Source organism: Canis lupus, chromosome 12, assembly GCF_011100685.1.
Source record: "Canis lupus familiaris isolate Mischka breed German Shepherd chromosome 12, alternate assembly UU_Cfam_GSD_1.0, whole genome shotgun sequence".
Lineage (NCBI taxonomy): Eukaryota > Metazoa > Chordata > Mammalia > Carnivora > Canidae > Canis > Canis lupus.
In genome coordinates, this window is record NC_049233.1 from 21,485,923 (window position 1) to 21,504,859 (window position 18,937).

An 18,937-nucleotide genomic window follows, 5' to 3' on the forward strand; every position below is an offset into this window, starting at 1 on the left:
GGAGTAGAAAATTCACAGGCCCCAAGGCAGGAGCATGTTAAGCATGTACCAAACCTCAAAGAGGCCACTAATACCTAAAAGTAACAGTAAAAATGAGCTATATGAGTGCTCAAGGCCAGGGGTCTTTCCATCTCTTCTGGATAACCAAATACTCAGGCTTGCCTGTTGGAGTAGTACTTTGGAATATTATCACAATTATTTTTGTGTCGACTTAAGAATATAACCTCAAAATATATGAAATAATATTTTCAGAACTAAAAAGGAGATATGGATAGATTCATAATCACTATGGGAGATTTTAACACATCTCTTTCAATGAAGGTTGTAAAAAGAATGGGCAGACAAAAAATAAAAAAAAAAGCAGGCTGACTACAGGGTGATTGGAAGGGAATGCTGGTTCAGTATGCCCACCTCCATACCTTTCCCCAGTCCTTCCACCCACGTCAAAGGTAGAGTGAGTGAGAGGTCATGTCACGGCACTAGAAAATAACTAAGTCCACAGGTGAGTTCAGTTTCACTCTGTGTCTTCAGCCTCATTAGGAACAGAAACTCACTGCTAAGAACTGGATGACAGGTACAGAATTCTCCGTGAAAATCACTCCACTGAGGTGTTTTAGTGGTGATGACTGAATCATTGTTCAAAACCCCAAATACCAGGAAAGATACTAACGAATCTATGACTGCATTAATTTGCTACAACGAGCTTTTCCTGTCCTTCATCAAGTCAAAACTAGCTATTCTAGGCTTTCCCTAGGCAAAACCAGTTATACCTGTTACAATATTTTACCTCCCACAGGTGGCTTGTTATAGGCATCTTTTCCTCACAATTGTAAACTGAGAAAATCTACCTTATTAGAGTCATCCGAATGGGAACCTAACAAACATGTAGATGTCCAACCTCACTATTAATCAGATAAATGTTATAGCGAAGATGAACTATTTTTCCACAGATACCACATTGGCAAAGATTTTAACTCTGACAACACAACTGAGAAAAAAAGGAAACTCTCATATACTGCAGGTGAGACTGGAAATTGGTTTGACCATTCTGGAGTGCAATTTGTCAACACTTTATAGAGCTAAAAATGCACCTATTTGACAAGCCACACATCTCTTATAGGTAGGTATCAAGATCCTAAAACTCTCTGAAAAACCAAGTATTAAAATTCCAACCTGTTGAGGATCCATATTTTTGTAAAATACAGTAAAAACATAAAACAAACGAACCTTAAAAACTAATAAAATACAAACCTGATTTTTTTTTTTTTTTTTTTTTGGTTACTAGTTCAGTAGACATCAAAGTACTCAGGTGATTTGCTTCTAAAGTTTCTATTTTTTTTTTTTTTTTTTGCTTCTAAAGTTTCTAAATGCTTATTCTCAGTTTCTGCACTTTCTAGCCATGCGTCTAGAAGTCTTGATTTTAGACATTTAAATCTAGGTAGTCCACACTGTCTCTTCTTCAAAACTCAGTTGAGAGACTTCTGGCTCATAAGAAGCAGGGAAAGAATGCTGGCTTTGGAGTCATGCAAATCTCCATGTGAATTCCAGCCTTGTTCCGTGCTGAGAGCTGTGTGACCTTGAGTCCATGTTTACTCTTTCAAATCACAAAAAGAGTCCCTGGCACATGATGGACACAATAAGTATCTAACGAATGCTCTTTTTGTCTGCCATCCGTAACTGCTAAGGCACAGAGTGTTAAATGACTCCAAGTCTGCCTTGAGGTGGTGAGACAGACATGTAACAAATAATTGCAAGAGAGGAAGACAGGGGCCAATTCAGATACACTCAGAGGACTTAGAGGTAATTGAACAAGCAGTGAGTAACTATTATGCTATCCTGTGTTGCCATTTAATGTATCTGGGCTACAATTTATTCCACTTACAAAATGGTTCTCTGCTTTCTATTCTGCTGATTCAAAAGTGAGAGCATAAAAATATGAAAGTCTTGGTATGTCATAAAGCATAATACCAATGTGAGGCATTGTTCATCACCCCCTCTCCCCTGAACCATGTGGGAAGCAGAATAATAGCCTTTCAAACTCATCCACCTGCCGATGTTGCATGACAAGGAGGAATTAAAGTTGTAGGTGGAGTGAAGGTTGCTAACCAGCTAGTCCTAAAATCAAGAGATCATCCTAGATTAAGTAGGTGGGCCCAATATCATCATCATGAGGTGGGCCCAATATCTTCAAGAGTGATGAAGACGTTTAGATCAGAGAAAGTTTTGAAGATGCTATGCTTCTAGCTTTCTAGAAGCTGGCAAAGGCAAGGAAAGAGATTCTTTCCTGGAGTCTCCAGAAGGAATGCAGCCATGCCAACAGCCTGACTTTAGCCTATAAAACCTATTTCAGAACCAGCAAATAATAATAAATGTGTGTTGTTTTTAAACTATGACATTTGCAATAATTTGTTTATAGTAGCAATAGGAAACCAGTACAAACCACAGCCTCAATACTCTGAAGACAACAGCATGAAGAATGGATTACTACAGAAGGCTATGAGAATGTGAGTCCTGCTTTTCTTCTTTTTGATTTCATGGTCATGCAATGAGAGACATTGGGTTAAAAAACAGAGACACTGCCCTTTCATGGTTGGTCTGGGTTTAGGACCAGCAGGATGATGTCTTTCATTAAATATTTTCTAGATCTATCTAGCTCTGCATGCATAGGCAGTGCTCATCTCTACTCACTAATTGCCCCAGTGTATTCCATGTGAGACACCAAGCAGAGATCCACTAGAAAAGCCTCAGCTTCTATCCATGATAACATTTCTTTCAGGCCAAATACTGTGCAATAGTGTTCCTCTATTTCTCCTGATTTGTATTTCAGAATTTTAGGTCCACCTGATAAACTGATAATCATCTCTCAGAATGTAGATCAAAGGTTTCTCTCCTATGGTAAGTTTACTTTTGATCCCAGTTCTTCATTTTCCTGTAGTAGGATCCATATCCATATTATAGAAAGGTAGAGGATACTTCCCTACTCCTTGACTTCGGGCTTGGCCAGGTTACTTGCTCTGGCCAATGGAATTTTAATGACTGCAGCAAGAGCAGAGACTGGAGCAATGTTTTCACAGACTGGCCCTCTTGCTCGTTAGTGACATGCTATGAGAACATCTGGTCTGAGGAGGATGAGAATCATGTAGAGCAGACCTACAGCTTCAAGAATGGGGCCCAAAGCATGGAATCAAGCACAGCCCAGGGAATTGGCCATCATCTTGCAGACCATAAGCCTCAGAGTTATTAAGTCATTGTGTCTTTAATTTGTTGTGCAGCATTATTGTGGCAATAGCTGACGGATATATCTCCTCTATGAAAGCTTTTCTAATAATTCCCATGAGTACAATTGACCAACCACATCCTCTTTTGTGCCTGTGGTACTGTTACAGATTTATATATCTGTCTCCCAGATGGATTTAAGCTCCTCAAGGGCAGGTACTGAGTAGGATTTGACTTTGTATCTATGATCCCTAACATGATAGCCAAAATATAGTAGGCCTCTATGCTTTTTGTTATTATGACAAGATACAATTAAACAAATAAAGTCATGAGTGTTAGGAACACACTATTGCAAGTCTGTGACCTTGAAGTAGGGGCAGTGAGGGGGAGGAGGAAATCACAGATTTCTGGACTGCTGCAAATGTCATCAAATACATAAGGGGCCAAGCTTAGTTAGTAGATGGAATAAATCCTTTTTTTCTAAACATACATGTTCTGTTTTTCAGGTATCTGTAAGTGCTAGTGAGATTCATGAAACACATTTATTTCAAAGTAATGACAAATGTGTAGTTGCTTGTATCATCATGTATTTTCTCAAATAATGTATTAAGAAAATCTCATTTCGTATGACAAAAAGTTTCGACATTATTCCAAAATAGGGGGGAACAACTGATCTAGAACATTCCCTTTAAAGAGGTCGTAGAGCATTCATCACTGTGTGGTGTCTTTCTTGCTTGACCAGTAGACCATGTAGCAGGGACTTGGCATGTCTATCTGGCTTATTCTGTCCTAAGTCTCCAGGTCACTGAACATTTACATCATAAGGGCAGGGCTACTGTCAGATTTCAAGATACCTCAAAGAAAATTATAAGCTTTCATTCTTTCTCTACCCCTCCTATCACAAAAGCTGTCACATCACACTGCATTTTCCAGCTCAGCCTGGGGTTGTAATTATAGTCATTGCCATAAGCATTCTTCCAACAGAGAGGCTTATTTAATAGGAGAAACTCACAAGCAACAAAGGAAAAGACTTCCAGTACGGGAGTAATGAGTGAACACGGAGAGTTTAAACATGAAAACTGGGCAGCCCCGGTGGCTCAGCGGTCTAGCGCCGCCTGCAGCCTGGGGTGTGATCCTGGAGACCCAGGATCGAGTCCCACATTGGGCTTCCTGCACGGAGCCTGCTTCTCCCTCTGCCTGTGTCTCTGCCTCTCTCTTCATGAATAAATAAATAAGTCCTTAAAAAAAAAAACATGAAAACTACACACTGGCTGTGGCCTGGTGTGGACTTAACCATGTGCCTTCCTGTGCTAAATATTTATAGTAGTGAAGGGGTTTCTGTGCAACTGTTAAAACCCTTACTCTTTAAATGGTTTTGTTTTCTTTCATTCTAATTCATTTCAAGGATGTCACCTCTAGTCTGTCTGTGGCTGGAATAGTAGAAAGAAATATTTAAGGGTTTAAAGACTTCTTTTGGAGACAGAGAGGAGGCTGTGGAGAGGGAAGCAACATACCAATGGTGATTTCACTTCAAATTTTTACCTACTCGCAGGGGACTCTCAGGTTCTTGACTTAAGCCAGGACACAGCCATAGCTCTCTGGGGCCGACACTAGTAGGAAACCCTGGAAAGGATGTTAAATATTTGTTGATGAACATATGAATGAGTAAGTGAATATAAGAACACATGCTTCAGACTAATCCTTGGCTCTCATGCCCCCTTGATCATCCTCCCCTGAGCACCCTGCCCTCCTGTGGCAATGAATAGCTTTCTATTTCCCTAATACCAGGCTTCCTATCACAGTAACTTCTGGCTTCCTTATCTTCCCATGCAGACCACCATAGTCTGGCAGCTTCCGCCTCCACTTTCAAGTCACAACTCCAGCTCCATGCTCTGGTAGTACTTTATACAAAAGTAATGGTGCAAAACTTTTTACGTTGCAATTTTTGCCGCTCAAGTGCTCAAGGGACCATACATTTTAATCACTACAGCTAAGCAGCGGGCTTGGTGCCTAACACATCGTCGATATTCAGTAAGTGATCATTGAATAAACTTAATGCTATTTGACTCTTCCAATGCCTTCCAAATGAGACTATAAATGACTTCAATGCAAGATGATCTCTTCTATAATTCTTCACTTCTTTATCTCCCTTCCCCAGCACATACCAGTCCCCCATCCCGTCCCAGAATTGATCAAGCAGCAAAAATGATTAAAATACAATTGTGGGTGTTGGGGTTAAGAGGAAGGAGGGAAAAAAATCATTGGATGAATTTTAGCTGGGGGTGGCATCACCAGATTTACCTGTGGGAAAGAAACATTACAGTTTAGAGAGAATAACGTTCTAAAGTAGACAAGAAGGTCATTGTGATAGTGCAGAAAAAAATGATTATAGATTATTTCAGGCTTTAGAGTCAGGGCAGTGGGAATAGAGAGTTGGGGATACACATCATGCATTTCAGAGATAGCATGTATAGGATTTGGTGGCTGACTAAAAATGATGCAAAGATGGAAGGAGTCTAGGATGGCTCCAAGGTAGTTAGCTTGGACGAACTGTTTGTCCTTCAGGACAGTGGGGGATACAAGAGGAATAAGCCCACTAGAAGAAGGTAGAAGGCCTGGAGTTAAGTGTCACTTTTATTGCAAATGAGGAACCCATGGATCATCCAGAAGATTTAAGAGTCGTTAGCAGATTTAAGAGTCATTAGCAAGCAAGGAGAAGTTGAAGGTTAGGTGGTGACTTTTTTATGCCTGAGGATACTGCAAACAGAAGAGGTTCTAGAGATTTGGGACAGGAAAGGGTTACATGGAAAATGTCAGGGACTTGACTTGAACTGCATGCCTTCCATTGCTAAATAGGTGTCCTAGCGGTTCTAAAGAAGTGAGAATTACTGACAGTGTAGCACTTTTCCCCTGGGGGTGGCTGTGTGTAATTTGAAAAGCTCCCTATGTGTGTCTGATATAATCTTCCATCTTGTGAACCACATCGTGGAATATACATCTACAACACTGGGTATACCTATTTACACATTTGGCTTTCCTACTCGATTCTGCATTGTTTGAGAGTGGGAATTTTATCTTGCTCAAATCTATATCCCCAGCACTTAGCACAGTGTCTGGCACACAGGTATTCAAATGCTGTATGAGTCAAATGATCTCATTTATTTTTGGTCTCATGAGTATGGCTTGTTGCTGACAATTTTATTTTATTTTATTACTATTTTTTATGTCACTAGCATTTCATTTTATTTATGTGTTTATTATTTATTTTTTGAGAGAAAGAGAGTGGATGGAAGAAGGGCAAAGGGAGAGGGAGGGAGAAAGGGAATCTTAAGCAGGCTCCACATCCAGCATGGAAACCAATGCAGGGTGTGATCTCACAACCCTGAGATCATGACCTGAGCTGAAATCAGGAGTCAGACACTTAACTGACTGAGCCACCCAAGGTGCCCTGTCACTGACATTTTAAATGTGAGTAAAGGAGGCCCCACAAGATTGAGTGATTTGGTCATATCATACAGCTACTAAGTGGTTCAGCAAATACCTGGTTCAGTGTCAATCCAGTGCTCTTCCCCTATGGCACATTGCCTCTACTCCTATATCTGCCACCACCACCACAAAGCAGGGTGGGAGGATAATTTAGCAATGAGCTATAGCATTTCTTGTAGACTTTGCTAAGTTAAATTCAAAGTACCTCCTAAGGTTAGACCTGCCCTACGATCCAGCTATTGCACTGTTGGGGATTTAGCCCAAAGATACAGATGCAATGAAACGCCGGGACACCTGCACCCCGATGTTTCTAGCAGCAATGTTCACAATAGCCAAACTGTGGAAGGAGCCTCGGTGTCCAACGAAAGATGAATGGATAAAGAAGATGTGGTTTATGTATACAATGGAATATTCCTCAGCCATTAGAAATGACAAATACCCACCATTTGCTTTAACGTGGATGGAACTGGAGGGTATTATGCTGAGTGAAATAAGTCAATCAGAGAAGGACAAACATTATATGTTCTCATTCATGTGGGGAATATAAATAATGGTGAAGGGGAATATAGGGGAAGGGAGAAGAAGTGTGTGGGAAAGATCAGAAAGGGAGACAGAACATAAAGACTCCTAACTCTGGGAAACGAACTAGGGGTGGTGGAAGGGGAGGAGGGTGGGGGGTGGGGGTGAGTGGGTGACGGGCATTGAGGGGGGCACTTGACGGGATGAGCACTGGGTGTTATTCTGTATGTTGGCAAATTGAACACCAATAAAAAATAAATTTATTATAAAAAAAAGTACCTCCTAAGGTTTACAAAGCCAGTCTTCTCACTCCCTAGCAGATTTCTTGAAATATCAAGTGAGAAGAATAGATGTTAAGATAGGAGCCATTTCATATTGGGCTCACTGTAGAGAAATACCCAGGCTAACTGGGAGCATAGGAGAAATGACTAAGTGAAGGAGAAGTGTGTGTCATAATTCTTGATAAGCCTCACCCCTTTTATCTGATCAAATAAGGAGTTTGTTTTCACATGTTTCTTATGTGAACAATAGGATTTTTCAAACAGTAAATTAAGAGCCTTGCTGCTCTTTAGGCCTCTCCTTAACCAAAAAATTGATACGAGAATGGGGTATTTAATACATGGAATATATGCTAAGGAAAAAAAGGAAGAATTCTGAGAGAGGATTTTCATGAGAGGACATTTCATGATTGAAAACTGTAGAGGAGCAGTATGGAAACCTAGCTCCTCTATGGTTTGTGAACAAATAGCCCTTAACTGGTAAACACCTGCTACCTACAAGGTAGCACTGATGCTCAGCTGGCAGAATGTCTCCAGGAAAGCTTCCATGGAAAACCTGGCAGCTTCCAGAGAGCCCATGGATCTACAAGTGGTTAAAGGAAGATCCTGAAAAGCCAACAGAGCTGTCTCAATGGGTAGACTCTCATGGCAGTGATTCTGATTAGACTTGTCTGTGAAATGAGCTTCAATGAGGAAGAAGTGCAAAACATCAGGAGAGTAAAGGCCACCACCAGTCACTCAACTTGGTTAGGGTGAGTGTAATCCCTTTGCTTTTGAACAAATAGCAGCAGTATCTCCCAAGCAAGGGAGTTGGGTTGGGGGAGCACGGCCCACACTGCCTGCTCCTCCCCGTCAGGCAATGTGGATGGGCTACACGCCACCTAGAAAGCTACAGGACAGAGGAAACACGACACAGGAGACAGGTATACAAGAAAAGTAGGGTGTCAAAGACCAACTTTGCCAAAACGGAACATTTGCCAAGGGATAACCATGCATGGGGAAAGGAGAAGGGATTCTCTTTCTCTTTTCCTGAAGACCTGGAAGCCTTCCCGGAGCTTCTAAATTCTCCTCTCCTTTCTCTGTGCTTCAAGGTCCTTTGTTCAACCTTTGCCTATATAATGGATGTTTTTATAGTTATCTGAATTGACCCCTTGGGTTAAGCCCCTGAGAGGGAAATAACACTTAATAGTGATCAAATACTTGAACACTGTTATTTCATTTCAGTCTTAGAACAAACCTGTAAGCCAACAACTGTTATTCTCCTCAGGAAACCAAGCCTTAGAAAGTTAAATATTTTATTCAAATTCACAAAGCACTGAGGAGCAGAGCAGAAATTCGAATCTAGGTCTGTATGAGCACAATATCTTTCTTCCAGAGATTGCTCATCTGCCAGGAGGCCCTGAATTGGTCTGGCACATCATTTTCCCCTCAGGGTACCTAGCACAGTGACTTGTACATGCTAAGTACTCAACACATTTTTACTGAATTGATTTTGAGTTTGTCAGTCTTTTGGGGGGGGAATGTCTACTTTTATTGAATTGACCTCAAGATATAATTATTACATGAGAACATTTGTTATCAAAGACGTACCAGACAGAAACCTTGTTTACCTTCTCAGAGTCTCTCAAATGCCTCATCTGCCTACACTCCACTTCACTCTAGACTTGGGTAGGAAGCCATGTTTCAGGACATTGAGGCTGGCTTCCTGGGAGCTTCTTCTGAAGGGCCAATGACAACACTGAAATATGGAGAAATCAGGTCCCAGTGGGATCATACTCAATCAAGGGTAAGTGGGAAAGAAGAGGGAGCCGCATCCTTACTCTTCTTGTAATCCTGGTGGAGAAAGTCCTACTGGCAAATGGTGAAAGTGCTGGGCTTTCTGAGGTATGTGGGAAGTACTGGTCGGTGGGGTCACTCATTGCTTTACATGGCCTTGCATTTTTCCTTATCTCACTTCCTTTCTTCCTCACCTGCACTGCCCTGGGCTCTCACTTCCTAAGTAAAACATCAACCCTTCAGGAAGAGGCATGTCATGTCATAATAGGAATAATCCAATAGGGAGCGCTGGCTGGCTCAGTCAGTAGAGCATGCAACTCTTGATCTCAGGGTCACGAGTTCTAGCCCCCCCCCCCCCCCCCCCCCCCCCCCCGTGGGCCTGGAGCTTGCTTAAACAAACAAACAAAAAAAGAAAGAATCTAAGAAACTCTAACAAACATACACCTACCTCGCCACAGACATGAAATAGATTTGTGAAGAAAAAAATAGATGTCACAGGGAGAGAATGGCAAACCCTAAGGCATATTGGGAGATTTTACTATATATCCTCTCAGAAACTGATAGATTTCAGTCTTTCTCCTTTTGAAGCTGAGATAAAGAAAAAAAAGAAATTGAGTCTGTACCAGATTTAAATGAGAAAAAGGAATGCAAAATATCTTTGAAAACCCAACTGGAACATGGAATCCTACTAAATAATCATAACATAGTTTATATGGAAATATAGGTTTGGAGGTTCAGAAAAATACCACATTTTAGGATATGACAACTTTGAAAGTTGGGGAGGACCTACTTCTCAAAGTCAGGGCACAGCGCATGGCACCTATGTTCACACATGCAGGTCCTCACTGGCCCCAGGCCCTCGGGTCGATCCACATGAAAGATCTCCCTAGGAAATGAAACATTGCTGGCCAGAGCTCACACTGAGGTGCTAGAAAATGGGCTTCTGAGGACTTGTGGGCTCTGCCACCAGCCTCCCAATCCTTTAGCTCTTTCCATGTGACAAAAATCTACTTTCCAAGCAAAGTTAACTCCCAAACCAGAGAACTGTGAGAAAGCTGTTTTGATGCTAATACTCTTACTGAATTATGCATTTCAAATTCTTGGTGGTCTTTTACGGCAAATGAGCATAAAATTTTTACCCTGCCATAGCTTCTTACTCTCTGTATATTCGATTATTATGAATTTGAATTCCTGACTCCCTGAACAACTTTGTTATGTGGAGTTTTCACACATTTGATTAATTTAAAAAACACTTTTCCATTTTTTTCCTCATTATAAAAGCAATATCCATTCATTATAGAAGACTTAGTGAAATTGAAGAGCAGAAAGAAGAAAATAAAACTCACTCTTCCTATCATTCACTCGTGGCCACTTTCACATTTTATCTTAACCCAGTTTTTTGAAGCCGATGACCAGATTTTCTCAAAGTTCTCAGGCCCACTTTTCCCTCCCACCTCCATCCTTTCTTTCTGTCCTTCTTTGGCACCTCCCTACCCCATTTCCCTTTACATCCACCATTCATCACTAAATAACAAACAGTTTTCCCAAATTACAATTTTAAATCTCATTATGTTTTATTAACTCAGAAAATTTAGGTGTAAGAGATCCATAGATGAAGACATGAATTTGTCTATCAGATTCGATATAAAAGGTAAACTACTAACACAAATCATCTGAGGGATGGATTGTGTAAGACATGGGAAAGAATCAGTTCTTGGCACTATCCCTGAAACTCACTTTCTCCTAGTTTTACAAGTCACCAGTCTGGATAACAAAAGCTATTTAAATAGGCATAGCTGTGTAAATAGGCATATAGCACTTACTATGCACCAAGCCCTGTTAGAAGTACTTTGTATGTATTAACTCATTTAGTTTTTACACTAGTCTCAGGTCAGAAGTACTAACAATACGGGGCATCTGACTTTTGATTTTGGCTCAGGTCATGATCTCAGGGTGTTGGGATCGGGCCCTGGGTGGTGCTCCATGTCATTCTCTGCCCTCAGAGAGGAGACAGCTTGAGGATTCTCTTCCTCTCCCTCTGCTACGCCCCTGCTCACACTCTTTCTCTAAATAAATAAAAGAAGCAGTATTAGCAATATCACTCATTTTGCCGAGGAGGATACTGAGACACAGAAATATCAAGTGACTTGCTCAATGTCCCAAAGCTACTAAGAAACAGAGCTTGAATTTGAACCCTGGAAGTCTGTTTCCAGAGTCTATGGTTTTAAACCACTATGCTACCCTGCTTCCAGAGGGATTTCATATTCTGTAAATTGTGATTTCTATAGTGTGGGATGTGAGAGACAGCTTGAGGCGGTTGGTGGAGACATTTTTAAATACTTTGTATTTACTTTAATGTGGGTTAGAAAAAAAAATATCTTTCACAAGCATGAAATCACAAATATTTTTCCTTAGAATGAATAAAGTTTAAAGTCAATTTCAAGAAAAATATTAATAATAGTACAAATGGTATGTAAAGGTTGCAAAAATAAAAGTGACATTCTAACGAATTCTGGGAAACATTGTTAATTTAAAACCAAAACCAAGATCCCACTTCCACCTCAATGCACCGTAGAGAGATTCCCCACCAGCAGATTGGATCAAAGATGGCCTACTCTAATCCTTGTCCATATTATATCCTATTGGCACTATAAGTGAGGCCTCTCTGGTGGAACTTCTTTTAAAACAAATTACACCCTTTCCTCTCCCATAAATTAAAATTCTATTAGTTTATTAGACATTTTCTGTCTTGCAAAGTTGCCAATGTGGGTTTCTTAGACTGAGGTTCTACCCAAGGAGTGGTCAGGGAGCTGAGAGTTATTCTGTTGCCAATCTTTTCTACATTTTTATTGACTTTCAGAAAATTTTGTTAGAAGTAACACAAGGTTGTGTGTAGTTCTTTTTTTAAAATTTTAATTCAGTTAGCCAACATCATTAGTTTCAGATGCAGTTTTCAATAATTCATCAGTTGTGTGTTAACACCCAGTGCTCATCACATCATGTGGCCTCCTTATACCCAATGCCTTCACTATGGGCTGGCTGCATGATAGGCCAATAGATGTCTCCTCACTAAAGTGCACAAAAATCTGTCCCAAAGGAGTCAGGGTCAGGAGGGAAAGTGTTTTGGAAGCTCAGATAGCCATTTGCAGTGGATAAACAAACCTGTATTCAGTCTGCCCTTCCTTTAAATTTATATCTCAATGACTGGATGCCATAATCCTATGAACCTCTTGGATATATAGAGATTTTTTTATATATATAAAAGATATATATCTTTATATATATAAAGATTTTTTTTTTCAATTTTGTACAAGGTCAATTCAAGAGGTATTTTTTTCTCTAGTCTCAGTTACAGGAATAATTAACTATTAATTTTAGGAAATTGTGAATACTCTGTTTTGATGCAATAAATTTTAGAGTCCAACTAGTAGCCCTCTGTCTTAGTAATTAGCAGCTTTCATACCTCAAATACATAGAACTTAGTGTGTACAATTTTTGACTACTCCATTTTATCACTTTCCACTTATTTGTCATTTGGCTTATTTCCTTCACTCTTTTATTCACAATTATTTTCTTCTATGGCATATAGATCTATAGAATCCACTTTATATGTTAGAATAAAACAGAAGTAAAAAAATGAAACTACTATTCACAAATACTAAGTGTTAAATGGACTGTGACTAAAATCAGCACAAGTAGGGAGACTGTAGATTTTTTTTTTTTTGTCAGTCACAATCAAATTGCCTTTGTGGGTGCAAACCTCATTTAGGAGTCTTTTCCACTCTTACTCTCAGACACATATATTCATAGTGCATTTGACAGTATGTTTTCCCCTTCCTACCTTATGTCTCAATAACAGAACTAATTGCCTAAGTGTGGAGCTCAAGCAAGTGGATTTACCCTTTTTCCCCTTGTAGAGACTGCCCAATCTATTTTAGACTAGGTCAGGGTATTTGCAATAATATGCATGATTTTTATTTGCAATAATATGCAGCATGGTTCTCTTGTTCTATTATAGTTCGTGGTCAGCGTAGATCATATATCTATTTAAAGTTAACATAAAAAGCCTCTAAGGAAATTCCCAGTGCAAAGAAAGAAGTAAGAAAACCTAAGCGTTGGTCAAAACACTTCCCTGAGATGGCTCAGGGCACTGCCTCTATGAGAGCTCACTGCAAAAAAAAAACCCTCTGAATACTATTTTTGCTTTTTTTTTTCTGTAAAAGTGAAAATTTTTGAGGTGCCTGTGTGGTGCAGTCGGTTGAACATCCAACTCAGTTTTGAACTCAGGTTATGATCTCAGGGTCATGAGCTCAAGCTCCCCATCAGGCTCTGTGCTCAGCACCAAGTCTGTTTAAGATTCTCCCCTGCCCTCTGCCCCCACTCTCTTGCACTCTTGTGTTTTCTAATAAACAAATAAATCTTTTTTAAAGAAGTGAAAATTCTCTTCAGATTTCTTTTGGTTAGCAAAAGCAGGTATTAAGATAGGTCTTTTGTAAAAGCAAAGTGGTATGGTGTAACATAAACTTTCAAAAAGCAAGGCAATATCTGTAACAATGAATGTACCACTTAGTACATTGGTTCCTATACTTTTCTGCACATGAGAATCACCTAGTAATCTTTAAAATATACAGATGCCTGGTCCCCTTCCCACCAGATGCTGATTTAATTGGTAAGCACGCAACACAGGATTTGGATAAGCTCTCCAGGTATTCCCAATATGCAACAGAGCTTCAGAACCACTGATCTAGTAGCTACCATCTTGTATTTGTGCTCCTAACATCCAAAAGTGATTAGCAAAATTATGATAGAAAATTTGATCTGCCTGAGCCGTAAGCCTTCTACAGGAAATGATCTTCTGAGCTTTCAACTCAATCCATTTTCTAGTAGTTTTTAATGAAACCTTTTCTAGGACCTAACTTAATTTTTTCTATGATAAAAGCCAACCTTGACAGTCAAGCAAAATCAAAAGAAATTAGTTATTTAGGGTAACAAACTTGATATTGTAAGTAGAGTCTTTAAATGGTGCAAAGAACAATAGTTCAAAGTAGAATTAACAACTGCGTCGTAAATAGATAATGAATATTTCCTATTAAAATACATAGGATCTTAAAAATGGGTTCTGGACCCAACTTCCAAGTTGAGGCAGGGTTACCCTCCTCCCCCCCCACCCCAACAAAGAGCAGTTCCCTGGACACCAGCTGGGTGTACAACTCATCACAATTCTGACACGATCTACCTGGACATAGCATCAGGTCTCACAGGTTTAGAACTCAGTCTCCTAAGACTGTCTCCACAACCTCAGATGCCAATTGAAAGCCTGGGCTTCTGACCTGCTGTCTATGGATTGAAGGTTCCAACAACCCCAATCTTGGGTTTAATTAATTTGCTAGAGCTGCTCACAGAACTCAGAAAAACATTTTACTTTCTAGATTACTGGTTTCTTAGAAAAGTGTCTATGACTCAGGAACAGCCAGATGGAAGAGATGTACTGAGTGAAGTATGAGGAAAGGGAACAAAGCTTTCATCCCCTTTCTATACACACCACTCCTTCCAGCACCTCCAAATAGTCACTGATCTGGAACTCTCTGAACCCTGTCTTTTTGGGGTTTTATAGAGGTTTTATTACAGAGGTATGATTGTTGAATCATTTGTAACTGGTTATTATTCAACTTCCAGTTCCCTCTCCCCTCCCAGAAGTCAGCGGGAAATGGGACTGGAAATTCCAACTCTATAATCACATGATTGGTTCTCCTGGGAACCAGCCTTCCACCTCAGGTGCACTCCAAAAGCTACCTCATTAACCTAACAAAAGAAATCTTATTTGCTCTCATCACTAAGAAATTCCAAAGGTTTTAGGAGCTCTGTGTCAGGAACAGTGGACCAAGACCAAATATATCTTATTATAAATCAGAATATCATAGGTCCTTATGAAAAAAGTGATAAAACTTTATTGAGATATAATAAAAGATTTAAACAAATAGAAAAATGTAGGGTGTTTCTGGACTAGAAATAACAATATTATAGTTATTATAGTTACCCAGATTGATCAAGGAGTCAGATCTCTGAGTCCCAGCTCTTCCATTCTTGAACTTGGACCAGGATTCATGGGAATATAGCAGGATGCATACCATTAGGCCTTATGAATGCAGGTTTTTCAGGATCTAATGCAGTTGCAGCTTTCAGTCATCTAAAGCAGTGTTTCCCAAACTTTAGCAGACAAATCACCTGGGAACCTTGTCAGATTGCAGATTCTGATTTAAATCTGGGATTTGGCCTGAGCTTCCACATTTCCCACAAGCTTGCAGTGATGCTGCTGCTGTTGGTCTAAAGACTGCACTTTAAGTGGAGAAGATCTAAATTTCCTCTGGTGTGGGAGTTACTCAAGTCCCTATTCTTTCCCTGTCCTGAATCTCTCCCTGAATCTAGTTTCTGTCCCTCTTCCAATCGCTTATATCTTAATCACAAATTCCATGAGGGAAAAGGCTGAATTACCTTAGTGTGATGAAAAATATAGACACATTTTAAAATACTCCCATACCTTCTAAATGTACCTTCTAGATAGCATTGCTTACATAATCAGAAATAAAAATTATTTTATGCTTTTTGTAACTAACAGCATTATCGCTTTGGCTGTCTTATGTGCAATGCTGGCCCTTCAGATACCCACAGAGCTCAAGAGAAAAATACAGGATTGAGAAGCTGTGACTAGAACCCAGGGCACTGAAGAACACATCCTAAGGATACAGCCAGCATCTTTGGAAGGAATTGCAGGATTCCAAAGGGGCCAGCAAATTGCATTCAAACACCAAGATGTGAGGGGTGCTTTTAGGCAACAGGCTTGAGAAATAGAACCCTGAGCAAGGCAAAGGGCCCACAGTTACCACCAAGCTGATGCAAACAAGTTCATTGAGTCCTAGGCCCTAACCAACCAATGGGGTACTTATAACCAGGAACATTTCCTAAGAGTACCAAAAAAGGGAAAAGTCTATATGTCCCCACATTCCCTTACTCTGCCCTATAACCAACGACCCCCCCCATCACCTCCCCCAACCCGGCGGACAGTCTCTCCTTTGAGGTCTTGTCCACTGCTCCCTCTATCTCCTTTGTTCTGCCTTGGGTGAAATTTTTCACCACCCATCACACTGGCCCCCATCCAATCCCTACAACCCATACAAGAGCCTTGCTCTCCTGAACGGAGATTTCTAAATATTCCTGTCAGTAGGTCTAACCTTGCAAGACAGCTTGTGAAAATTAATAAAAGGAAATCTCCTTTAGAATGGAGTGTAGGGGCACCTGGGTGGCTCAGTGGTTGAACATTGCCTTTGGCTCAGGGTGTGATCCCGGAGTCCTGGAATCGGGTCCCACAGCAGGCTCCCCGCAGGGAGACTCCTTTTCCCTCTGCCTATGTTTCTGCCTCTCTCTCTGTGTCCCAAATAAATAAATAAACAAACAAATGAACAAACTATAGAATGGAGCCTGGAAGCTGGAAGGAGGAGCTCTCACGCTCTATCACTTATAGTCAACTGCAAATCCAATAGGAAGAGTCAGGCTTTGCATGTGTTTTTACTTTACTACCCCAGCGGGAGGAAGAAAAGTTTTCCTCCTCTCTCAGCAGGAATAGCTCAGTCAATGGGACTGTCACAATTTGGTCAATAAAAAGCCACTGTACATCAAACTCTCAGTTTACTCCAGTGGACATTTTGTTTATAACAGCCTTCCCAATATCCCCCTTTGCTCTGTAAGAGAACCTTTTTCTCCTTCGTTCTATGGATTTGCCTATGGTTGTGCTTTAGCTTCTTTGTTCTGGATTGCAGTTCTCTGCTCTTCCCAAATAAATACCTTTTTTTTTTTTTTTCTTGCCAGTAAAGTAACTGGCAGGTTTTTAAAATTTTTTTAAAATTTAAAAAAAAAACAAACATTTTATTTATTTGAGAGAAGACAGAGAGAGCCAGTGAGCAAGCATTAGCAGGGGGAAGGGTGGAGGGAGAAGGAGAAGCAGACTCCCAGCTGAACAGAGAGCTTGATGCAGGGCTCCATCCCAGGACCCCAGCATCATGACCTGGGTTGTAGGGAGACACTTAACCTACTGAGCTGCCCCTGGCAGCTTTATTTTTTAAGGTTAACAATCCATATGGGCTCACTTTGGAAGGGAGTCAAAGAGCTTTGTCATTCTATGACTGCTTCCTTCTTTAGACAGGTTTGCCATGACTCTGCTACCTGCTCTGCAGGTGGACACAACGAAAGGGAGCCAGAGAGGGCCATCTGAGAGTATGCATGGGAGCTAGAGGTAACTTGTTGGTAACTAAGGTTTTTAATAAAATACTTCTCCAGATTTACACTACTAACTGGCTTAGGGCTTTATCAGAACAAGACAAGTACATTTTACCAGACTTTTCTATTTTGCACTAAGTAACTTCATCAGAGAAACAAATGTTGAACTTCATGCAGTTGGGTGTAAATCAACAGATAGTCCTTCACTTGTTTTGAAAGCTCTAAGGTTCAACTGAGAACTACTTCAAAGACTGGCCCAAAGACCCCAGCCTCTCAGTAGTTCAGAGCTGAAGGGTGGGTCGGCTGTGCCAGGTTTCAGTAAAAGGAAGAGGTTTTTCTTATGCTGGGGCCTTGTCCTCCCAGAAGGTTAGGAGCCTTTAAGATCAGTTACAAGAAGCTGGAGGTAAGAGAAGACTGCTTTCTGGACTCTTGGGACTGGGAAATCTGCTGATCCTGCCTCACGTGGACCCCCACCTCCCAACCCCTAGTTGACCTCAGGTACAAGTGCACTTGCCTGAAGACTAACCCCGAGGGACAAGCTTTAGTGATGCCCTTTCCAAGGTTCTGGCAGCACAACCCCATTTTTCCTCTGCCGGAGTTGCTCAGGGCACACAGATGCTCCTCGTAGCATTCTATGAGCTGCTGAAGATTTCAGGCAGGTAGGGCAGGCCTGCAGACTCCGTGGTATTTACCAGCTCAGCACAGAAATCGCTTATATCCCATGGTATAAACCTTATCCCATTGTGATGAGGCAATTGATTATGTGTAGATATTTATAATTGATTCATTAAATGTTATTCATGTTGATTTGTTTTGCTGATATTCCCACTTTATCCCTGAAAACCCTCACATACCAGTGGTTCTTTGACATAATAAAGACTTTCTGTGGTGGCTTGAGCATTTTTGCTTCCTTTTTCTAGGCACTGGCACAGTGGTTCAGAGAAGTCCAAGTTAAAAAAAAAAAAAGGAGGAAAGTCAGTGTGCCTCTAGGGGGAAGGACAGAGGGGAAAAATTGTAGTCATGGCAGCGCTAACTAGGGTCTTTGGAAAATTAGACATGTCTAATGAGTGACTTTTTAAAAGTTAACTGCAGGTGTGTGTGTGGTGCTAACTCCCTCTGCCATCTCTCCCATAAAATGTTCAGTGAAATACACGATACTAATGGTTTTGCATGAATGGAACATTTAAGGGCATATGAAGATCAGTACGTTCTAGGGGACATAAAGAAAACAGGACAGCACTCTTGGGCACAGGGGCTGGAAGACAGGAGCCTCTGGGTGTATGTGCCCAGGGGGTTCATTCACTGTTCTGGGAAGTGCTACTCATGCTGTAATACAGGCAAATGTTGCCCCCTAACGTTGTGGTGCTCTCCATCTGCACAACCAGCTGTGG

At 40.7% G+C, this 18,937-nt stretch overlaps 1 protein-coding gene across 1 annotated transcript in view; it reads right to left on the minus strand.

Annotated features, from left to right (window-relative positions):
* The window catches only part of KLHL31 (kelch like family member 31), a 114,241-nt gene extending 95,746 nt beyond the window's left edge, over positions 1 to 18,495 (minus strand). The window contains exons 1-2 of the mRNA XM_038554328.1: positions 18,401 to 18,495; positions 4,763 to 4,839 (exon numbers count right to left, since the gene is read on the minus strand). The gene's annotated coding sequence lies outside the window, so the exon portion shown is untranslated. The remainder of the gene's footprint in view (positions 1 to 4,762; positions 4,840 to 18,400) is intronic.
* Positions 18,496 to 18,937: the final 442 nt, after the last annotated feature.